This window comes from Vulpes vulpes, chromosome 8 (genome assembly GCF_048418805.1).
Source record: "Vulpes vulpes isolate BD-2025 chromosome 8, VulVul3, whole genome shotgun sequence".
Classification (NCBI taxonomy): Eukaryota; Metazoa; Chordata; class Mammalia; order Carnivora; family Canidae; genus Vulpes; species Vulpes vulpes.
The window spans coordinates 6,458,376-6,468,345 of NC_132787.1; the positions used below are offsets into that span (position 1 = coordinate 6,458,376).

The 9,970-nt window shown below is 36.3% G+C and overlaps 1 pseudogene; it reads left to right on the plus strand.

The window, feature by feature from the left end:
• Positions 1-219: 219 nt before the first annotated feature.
• Positions 220-1,269, plus strand: LOC112921224 (large ribosomal subunit protein eL6 pseudogene; annotated as a pseudogene).
• Positions 1,270-9,970: the final 8,701 nt, after the last annotated feature.

A 9,970-nucleotide genomic window follows, 5' to 3' on the forward strand; every position in this document is an offset into this window, starting at 1 on the left:
GTAAGATATAAGCAGTGCTTATTGTGAGCCAAGCAGTGCCTTTAGGTAAAGTTATAGCAATAAATGTTTATATTAGAAAATAAGAAAGGTCTAACTTAATACTCTAAGCTCTTGTCTTAAGAAATTGGAAAAGAAGAGCAAATTAAATTTGAAGCAAGCAGAAAGAAGAAAATAAAGATGATAAAAAAATAATCTAATGGCTCTTCCCCATCTTGCAAGATGGCAGGTGACAAAACTGAGAAGTCAGATACTAAGGAGAAGAAACGTAAAACTGAGAAGGCTGATGCTGGTGGCAAGGTTAAGAATGGTAACCTGAAGACTAAAATGCCAAAGAAGGGAAGCCCCACTGCAGCTGAAACCCTAGTTGGAGGATCTGGTAGATATTCCTAATTGGCTGTGTATTTCAAAAAGGCCATGTACAAGAGGAAGTATTCAGCAGCTAAATCCAGGGTTGAAAAGAAAAAGGAGAAAGTTTTCCATACTATCACAAAACCAGTTGGTGGTGAGAAGAATTGGTGGTACCCAAGAGGTTAAATTTCACAAAATGCTTAGGTATTTATTATCCTACTGAAGATGTGCCTCAAAAGCTGTTGAGCTGGCGGAGGGTGGGGGGACACCTTTCAGACAGCATGTGAGAAAACTGCAAGCTAGCATCACTTCTAAGACCATTTTGATCATCCTCACTGGACACGACAGAGGCAAGAGAGTGGTTTTCCTGAAGCAGCTGAGCAGTGGCTTGCTGCTTGTGACTGGCCTCTGGCCCTCAATCAAGTCTCTCTGCTTAAAACACATCAGAAATCTGTCATTACAACCTCCACCAAAATTGATAACAGTAATGTGAAAATTCCAAAACATCTCACTAATGATTACTTACTTTAAGAAGAAGCAGCTGCATAAACCCAGACACCAGGGGATCCCTGGGTGGCGCAGCGGTTTGGCGCCTGCCTTTGGCCCAGGGCGCGATCCTGGAGACCCGGGATCGAATCCCACGTCAGGCTCCCGGTGCATGGAGCCTGCTTCTCCCTCTGCCTGTGTCTCTGCCTCTCTCTCTCTCTCTGTGACTATCATAAATAAATAAAAAATTAAAAAAAAAATACAAGAGTTCCTTTATAAAAAAAAAAAAAAAAAAAACCCAGACACCAGGAAGATCTTTGACATAGAGAAACAAATGAGATTATAGACGAGCACAAGGTTGATCAGAAAGCTATGGACTTTCAAATTCTGTCAAAAATCAAAGCTATTCTTCAGAGCTACCTACAAAGGACCTAATTAAAAACTGATCTGTTAAAAAAAAGAATAATCTAATGATTACTGGTTTCACTCATATGGGGTATATAAGAAATATTGATAGGGATTGTAAGGGAAAGGAGGGAAAATTAATGGGAAAATTTAGAGAAGGTGACAAAGAGACTCCTAACTCTGGGAAACGAACCAAAGGGTAATGGAAAGGGAGGTGGGCGGGGGGATAGGATAACAGAGTGATGGGCATGGAGAAGGGCACTTGATGGGATGAGCACTGGGTGTTATACCATATGTTGGCAAATTGAACTTCAATTTAAAAAAAAGAATAATCTAATGAAATTGAAAATAACAAAATCAATGAAATAAAAGCCTGGTTCTTTAAAAATTCAATAAAATTAATAACTAGTCAAAGAAAAATGAAGAAAACACATTTCCAATATGAGGAATATTGTATGTAAAGATCAGAAAAAGAAAGAAGGGAGGGTACAGATTTTGGTACCTCTGAAAAGGTAAAGATTAGAATACAATAAATGTGAAGTGTCTCTATTCACAAATTACAGGGCTGTTGACAGAGAAAATCTCAAAGAACCTACAAAATAAGTGAGTTCAGCAAGGTCAATAAATAAAATCAGTTGTATCTCTATATACTAGCTATGAATAACAAAGATTGAAACTTAAAAAGTGCCAACTACAATAGCACCGAAAGATATGAAATACTAAATTATAAATCTAATAAAATATACATAGGGCCTTTATGATAAAAACTATAAAATGCCAAGGAAAGAAGTAAAAGAAAACTTTTATATATATATAAAATATATATATATATATATATATATATATATATATATATATATATATGATATACTGTGTTCAGGAATTGAAAACTAAACATTGTTAAGATGTCATTTCTCCCAAGACTAATCTATAGATTTAATGCAATCTCAAAACACTAGAAGGATTTTTTTGTAGAAATCAGAAATCTGCTTCTAAAACATACATGGGAATGCAAAGGAATGAAGACATCCAAAAACAACTTTGAAAAGAACACAGCAAGTTATTTTGTGAATACAGAAAACTGATTCTGAAGTTTGCACAGAAAGGCAAAAAGGCACAGTACAGCCAATACAATATTGGAGGAAAAGAACAAAGTTGGAGGACTGACAGTAGCCATCTTTAAGACAAAAGAAAGCTACTTTATTTATTTTTATTTTTATTTTTAATTATTTATGAGAGGCACACAGTGAGAGAGAGAGAGAGAGGCAGAGACATAGGTAGAGGGAGAAACAGGCTCCATGCACCGGGAGCCCGACGTGGGATTCGATTCCGGGTCTCCAGGATCGCGCCCTGGGCCAAAGGCAGGCGCCAAACCGCTGCGCCACCCAGGGATCCCAAAGAAAGCTACTTTAGTCCAGATAGTGTAATATTGCCCCCCGCCAAAAAAAAAAAAAAACCCGGGCAAATAGATCAATGGAACATAATCCCCAAGCACAGACTCACAGAAATATAGTCAATAGTCAAAGGAGCAAAAGCAACTCAATGGAGAATGGATATTCTTTTCAACAAATGGTACTTTAAAAACAGGACATACACATGCAAAAAAAAAAAAAGAATTTACACATAGATCTTACATCCTTCACAAAAGTTAATTCTAAATAGATCATAGAGCTAAATGTAAAACACAAAACCATAAAACTCCTAGAAAATAATATCAGAGAAACTCTATGCAAACTTGGCAACGGCTTTTTAGATATAACACAAAATCATCATGCATAAAATAAAGTGGATAAGTTGGATTTCATTAAGATTAAAAACTTTTCTTATGCAAAACCCAATGGCCAGAGAATGAAACAAACCACAGACTGAGAAAATGTTTGCAAAACACACATCTCATAATGGACTGGTATCTAAAATATACAAAGAACTCGTAAAACTCAACGATAAGAAAACAAACAACCTGATTTTTAAAATAGGCAAAAGATCTGAACAGATACCTTATCAAAGAAGATACAGATGGCAAATATGAAAGATGCCCAATGTCATATGTCATTAGGGCACTACAGATTAAAACAACGAGATGCCACTACACATCTATTAAAATGGTTAAAATCCAAAACACTGACAATACCAAACGTTGATGAGGATATGAAACAACAGGAACTCTAAATCATTGCTAGTGGAATGCAAAATGATATGGTCACTTTAAGGGACAGTTTAGTGGGGTGCCTGGGTGGGTCAGTCGGTTAAGCATCTGCTTTGGCTCAGGTCATGTTCTTAGGGTCCTGGGATAGAGCCCCACAATGGGATGCCTGCTCAGCTTCTCCTTCTCCCTCTGCTGTTCCTCCTGCTTCTGCTCTCTAGCTCTCTTTCTCTCTGTGTTAAATAAATAAAAATATTTTTTAAAAAGTTTAGCAATTTCTTACAAACCTAAACATACTCCCTCCATATGATTCAGCAGTTATACTCCTTGGTATTTACCCAAACGAGATCTAAACTGTAGACAAATGTTTACAGTAGCTTTATTCATAATTGCTCAAACTTCGAAGCAAGCAAGATGTCTTTCAATAGGTGAATGGATAAACAAACTCTAGTACATCCGTATAATGATAAAAAGAAATGAGGTATCAAGCCACAAAAAGACATAGAGGATTCTTAAATGCATATTGGTAAGTGAAATAAGCCAATCTGAAAAGGGCATATAGTGCAGGATTCCAACTATATGATACTCTAGAAAAGACAAAACTATGGAGATAATTTTTTAAAAATCAGTTGTTGCCAGGAGTACAGAGGGAGAGAGGGAGGCAGAAATAGGTGGAACACAGTGTTTTACAGGACACTGAAGCTATACCATATGATGCTATGATAGTAGATACATGCAATTATACATTTTTCAAAACCTACAGGAGGTAGACACACACAATGAATCCTTATCTAAACAATGGCTTTTAGTTAAAATATATTGATACTGGCTTATCAGTTATAACAAATGCACCATATTCATAATAGAGGAAGCTGAGTGGGTGGGGTAAAGTGTTAGAGGATATATGGGAATTATTTATATTTTATGTCCATTTTGCTGTAAACCTAAAACTGCTCTTAAAAATAGTCAATTAATTTATTTTTTTAAAGATTTTATTTATTTATTCATAGAGACAGAGAGAGAGAGGCAGAGACACAGGCAGAGGGAGAAGCAGGCACCATACAGAGAGCCTGACGTGGGACTCGACCCAGGGTCTCCAGGATCATGCCCTGGGCTGCAGGCGGCGCTAAACCGCTGCGCCACCGGGGGTGCCCAGTCAATTAATTTAAAAGAACAACAATAACAAAGTTGGAGGACTCACATTACCTGATTTCAAGATTCACTATAAAGCTACAATAACAAAGAATACATGGTATTGGCAGAAGGATAGACCTATAAACCTGTGGGATGGAATAGAGTTTTGAGGTAGATCCTCATATGTATGGCCAACTTATTTTCAACAAGACTCAAAGTAAATTCAATAAAGAAAAGGTGATCTTTTTAAGAAATGACACTGAGAAAATTGAACATACATATGCAAAACAAACATCAACCCATATCATGTACCCTATAAAAAAAAATTAACTCGAAATGGATCATAGGCCTCAGGTATCATGTAAAATGATCAAACTTCCAGAAGAAAATATAGGTAAAAATCTTTATTAACTTTGTCTTGGCAAAGTTTTCTTTTTTTTACTTTTTTGTATATATTTTTTGTTGGAGTTCGAAATGCCAACATATAGAGTAACACCCAGTGCTCATCCCATCAAATGCCCCCTTCAGTGCCTGTCACCCAGTCACCCCAAGCCCCCGCCCACCTCCCTTTCCACTACTCCTTGTTCGTTTCCTAGAGTTAGGTGTCTCTCATGTTCTGTCACCCTCGCTTGATATTTCCCACTCATTTTCTCTCCTTTCCCCTTTATTCCCTTTCACTATTTTTTATATTCCCTAAGTGAATGAGACCATATAATGTTTGTCCTTCTCCAATTGACTTACTTCACTCAGCATAATACCCTCCAGTTCCATCCATGTTGAAGCAAATGCTGGGTATTTGTCATCTCTAATGGCTGAGTAATATTCCATTTCCATCGTATAAATCTTCTTTATCCATTCATCTTTCGATGGACACCAAGGCTCCTTCCACAGTTTGGCTATTGTGGACATTGCTGCTATAAACACTGGGTTGCAGGTGTCCCGGCATTTCACTGCATCTGTATCTTTGGGGTAAATCCCCAACAGTGCAATTGCTGGGTTGTAGGGCAGGTCTATTTTTAACTCTTTGAGGAACCTCCACACAGTTTTCCAGAGTGGCTGCACCAGTTCACATTCCCACCAACAGTGCAAGAGGGTTCCCTTTTCTCCGCATCCTCTCCAACATTTGTTGTTTCCTGTCTTGTTAATTTTCCCCATTCTCACTGGGGCGAGGTGGGATCTCACTGTAGTTTGGGTTTGTATTTCCCTGATAGCAAGTGATGTGGAGCATTTTCTCATGTGCTTGTTGGCCATGTGGATGTCTTCCTCTGTGAAATTTCTGTTCATGTCTTTTGCCCATTTCATGATTGGATTGTTTGTTTCTTGGGTGTTGAGATTAATAAGTTTTTTCTAGATCTTGGATACTAGCCCTTTCTCTGATAATGTCATTTGCAAATATCTTCTCCCATTCTGTAGGTTGTCTTTTAGTTTTGTTGACTGTTTCTTTGGCTGTGCAGAAGCTTTTTATCTTGATGAAGTGCCAATAATTCATTTTTGCTTTTGTTTCCCTTGCCTTCATGGGTGTGTCTTGCAAGAAGTTGCTGTGGCCAAGTCCAAAAAAGGGTGTTGCCTATGTTTTCCTCTAGGATTTTGATGGATTCCTGTATCACATGTAGATCTTTCATCCATTTTGAGTTTATCTTTGTGTATGGTGTAAGAGAATGATCTAGTTTCATTCTTCTGCAGGTGGATGTCCAATATTCCCAGCACCATTTATTGACGAGACTGTCCTTTTTCCAGTGGATAGTCTTTCCTGTTTTGTCGAATATTAGTTGACCATAGATTTGAGGGCCCATTTCTGGGTTTTCTATTCTGTTCCATTGATCTATGTGTCTGTTTTTGTGCCAGTACCACACTGTCTTGATGATCACAGCTTTGGAGTACAACTTGAAATCCGGCATTGTGATGCCCCCAGCTCTGGTTTTCTTTTTCAATATTCCCCTGACTATTCAGGGTCTTTTCCGATTCCACACAAATCTTAAGATTATTTGTTCCAACACTGTGAAGAAAGCCCACGGTATTTTGATAGGGATTGCACTGAATGTGTGAGTTGCCCTGGGTAGCATTGACATTTTCACAATATTAATTCTTCCAATCCATGAGCATGGAATATTTTTCCATCTCTTTGTGTCTTCCTCAATTTCTTTCAGAAGTGTTCTGTAGTTTTTAGGGTATAGATCCTTTACCTCTTTCGGCAAAGTTTTCTTAACTATGACACTCAAAGCATAAAAGAAAAAACTTAGTAATTTGGACTTCATCAAAATACAAAAATTTTGCTCTTTGAAAAAAACAACAAACACAGACTGGGAGAAACATTTGAAAATCACATCTGAGAAATGACTTGTATCCAAAATGCATCAGTAATGCTCAAAATAAATAAAGAAAACAAACCAATTGTTTAAATATGCAAAATAGTTGATATTTTGCCAGAGAAAATATATGGGTGGCAAATATGCACAAGAAAAATGCTCATCATCATTAGTCTTTATGAAAATGCAAGTAAAATCACAATTTAACCACACTACACATTTATTATAATTATAGAGTATGATAAAAATCTGAAAATACCTAGTGCTGACAAAGAAATAATGCAAGTGGAACTCTCATATTTCTCTTATGTTGCTAGTGAGAATGCAAAATGGTATATATAACCTCTTGTAAAATAATTTGTCAGTGTCTCATAAATTTAAACAATATACCACCTAAAAATCTTACTCCAAGGTTTCCACTCAGGAACATTGAAAACTTAACATTCACACAAAAATTTGTCTGCAGATATTATTTATAGCAGCTTTACTCATAATCACCAACTGACATTTTGAGTGGTAGTGAATACCTCCAAATGATTAATGGATAAAAAACTGTGGTACATCTATATAGTGAAATACTACTACTCAGAAATAAAAAGGAACAAACTACTGGTATACATAACATGGGTGAATCTGAAATACATTATGCCTAATAAAAGAAGGCAAACCCAAAAGGCTGCACACTATATAATTCCATTTAAATGTACCTTCTGGAGATGGCAAAACTATAGGTACAGAAAACAGTTCAGTGATTACCAAGGTTTTGGGGTAGATGGAAGAGTTGAATAAATTAGCTACATAGGGCCATGAGGGAGTATTTTGAGATGATAAATGAGGGAATGTGGGGATACGTACCTTGAATGCAGTGATGATTACATTACTGTATATATTTGCCAAATAGAACTGCACTAAAAAGGGTAAATTTCACTGAATATAAACTATATCCCAATATATAAAAAGATTTTAGGAAAAATTTCCATTTCTCAACCACCTTTCCATCCCTTCCCATATATACAATTATAAAACCTAACAATGCTATATAAAGTATGTTTTAAATCCTATCAAATGCTTGCTGAACTTTCAAGAAAATAAAACAGTGGGCAAAAACAAATAAAAAGCTAGAAAACAGAATGACAATCAGTCACTAAGATCATGTTTTTCAGGAATGTTTGTAAACAGACTTCAGAACAGGAAGCAAACTCTTTACCTACACAATATAGGAAGTTAGAAATGAAATCTTGACTAAAGCTTGTATCCTCAAAGGTCTACACACTCAGTAAAAGAATGGACAGGGAAATAATCTTTCCATTGGCAGAGGAAAACAACATGGATATCTGTTTATGTTAGCCTGAATTCTGGGGAAAAAATAGTCCTTGAAAATTTATGATCACAAACCTTCACTCATGAATTTATACTTTGTGCATGGCCCCAGAATAATAATTCTAAACCAAATAATTATAAGATGATTCTGAGTTTGTACGTTTCTGGAATACTTGATAGATACAAACATAAATCCTCTCACAAAATAGACTGCACAAGATTTCCTTATGTGAAGTCCAGCTAAATATGGGCTGATAATCCAAAATTACAAAGCTACCATTCTGAGCAACAAATACCAGAAACAAAAAATATCACTAGTGACACCTTAGTATTTCCAGACAATGGAATTTTTGGCTTATTAATACCATGTAAGTGTGTTTAAGATGTCCAAAGAAATAAAATCTAAAGTTGAAAACATGAGAAAGGAACAAGATACTATCAGTGAAGCAGATATATTGGCAGAAAAAAATAAGATATAGAACTGCAAAATAGTTTTTGAAATAAAAAAACTTAGACATTTCAACAGTACCTTACACATCAAAGAAGAAACAATTAGAAAACTTATGAGATGTGGAGCTAAAGAATTACCCAGAACACAGCTCAGAGACCGTAAGATAAACTAAAACAAAATGGAGTTAGGTGGCAAATAGAATGATAAAAACTAATAGAGGCGCCTGGGTGGCTCAGTCAGTTAAGCGTCAAACTCCTGGTTTCATCTCAGGTTGTGATCTCAGGTCAGGGATCAAGTCCTGAGTCAGGCTCCAGGAGTCAGCTTGAGACTGGAGTCAGCTTGAGACTCTCTTTCCCTCTCCCTCTGCCCCTCCCCCACTCAAACAAATCAATAAAACTTAAAAAAACAAACGAATATACCAGAAAGAATGAAGAAGTGATATTTTAAAAGATAATGGCTGAATGATTTTTCCCAAGTTAATGAAGAAGTTTTATCTTAAATTTAGAAGGGATAACAAATCTCCAACAGGATAAATAAAAATTAAAAAGGTAATAAAATTTCAAAATTCTGAATACAAAAAGAAGGTCTTAGAATAGCCACAGAAAAGGATATTATTGACAAGAGATATTAGACCAAAAGAAGGATTTTTAGTAGCAAAAATAGAAACCAAAATATCTGGATTCTGGCTCATCAAGGATAACAATAGCTACCTAAAACTGAATCTCTCCACAAATACTTTTAAAACAGTATAGGTCAAAAAAATAAAAATAAATAAAAATAAAAATAAAACAGTATAGGTCAAAAAGAAGAGATAAAACTCACAAAACACACGCCTCAGCATAATTGGAAGACAAAGGGTGCCACAGACTTCAAACCACTCTAAGCAGAAAAACAGAAAATATAAACAAATCAATTCTTCATGCTCCCTTGTCAAGCTTTGGAGAGTAAGGGCCTTTCAGAAAAAAAGCGTGGAAGAAAGAAGAGAGGATTTAGTGAAGCACCTTGATTTATCTAAAATCACTTCCATAAAAAGAGAGTCTACCCAATATTAGAAAAGACTGAAAAGAAGTTCTGGGATTCTAGGAAATGCAGTTGGGAGTAAACTCCACTCTCTTTTACAATTCTTGTAATGTCTGCTTCCTGGAAGGTGGTGTCACATTAAACCTGTTAGCTTCAGTATCTGAAACTCCAGGACATTCAAACTCAACAGAATTATGCATTTACTATCTCATTATTGGCCCTGTAGTCTCTGGCCACCCTCTCAGCAGAGACCGAAATGCTGCTCTTATAGCTTCAGCCCTGTGCAATTTCTAAGCCCATCTAAAAAAGGCATGGAAGGAAATTATAACCTCTCCTCTGACAGCAGAGATATGCAGA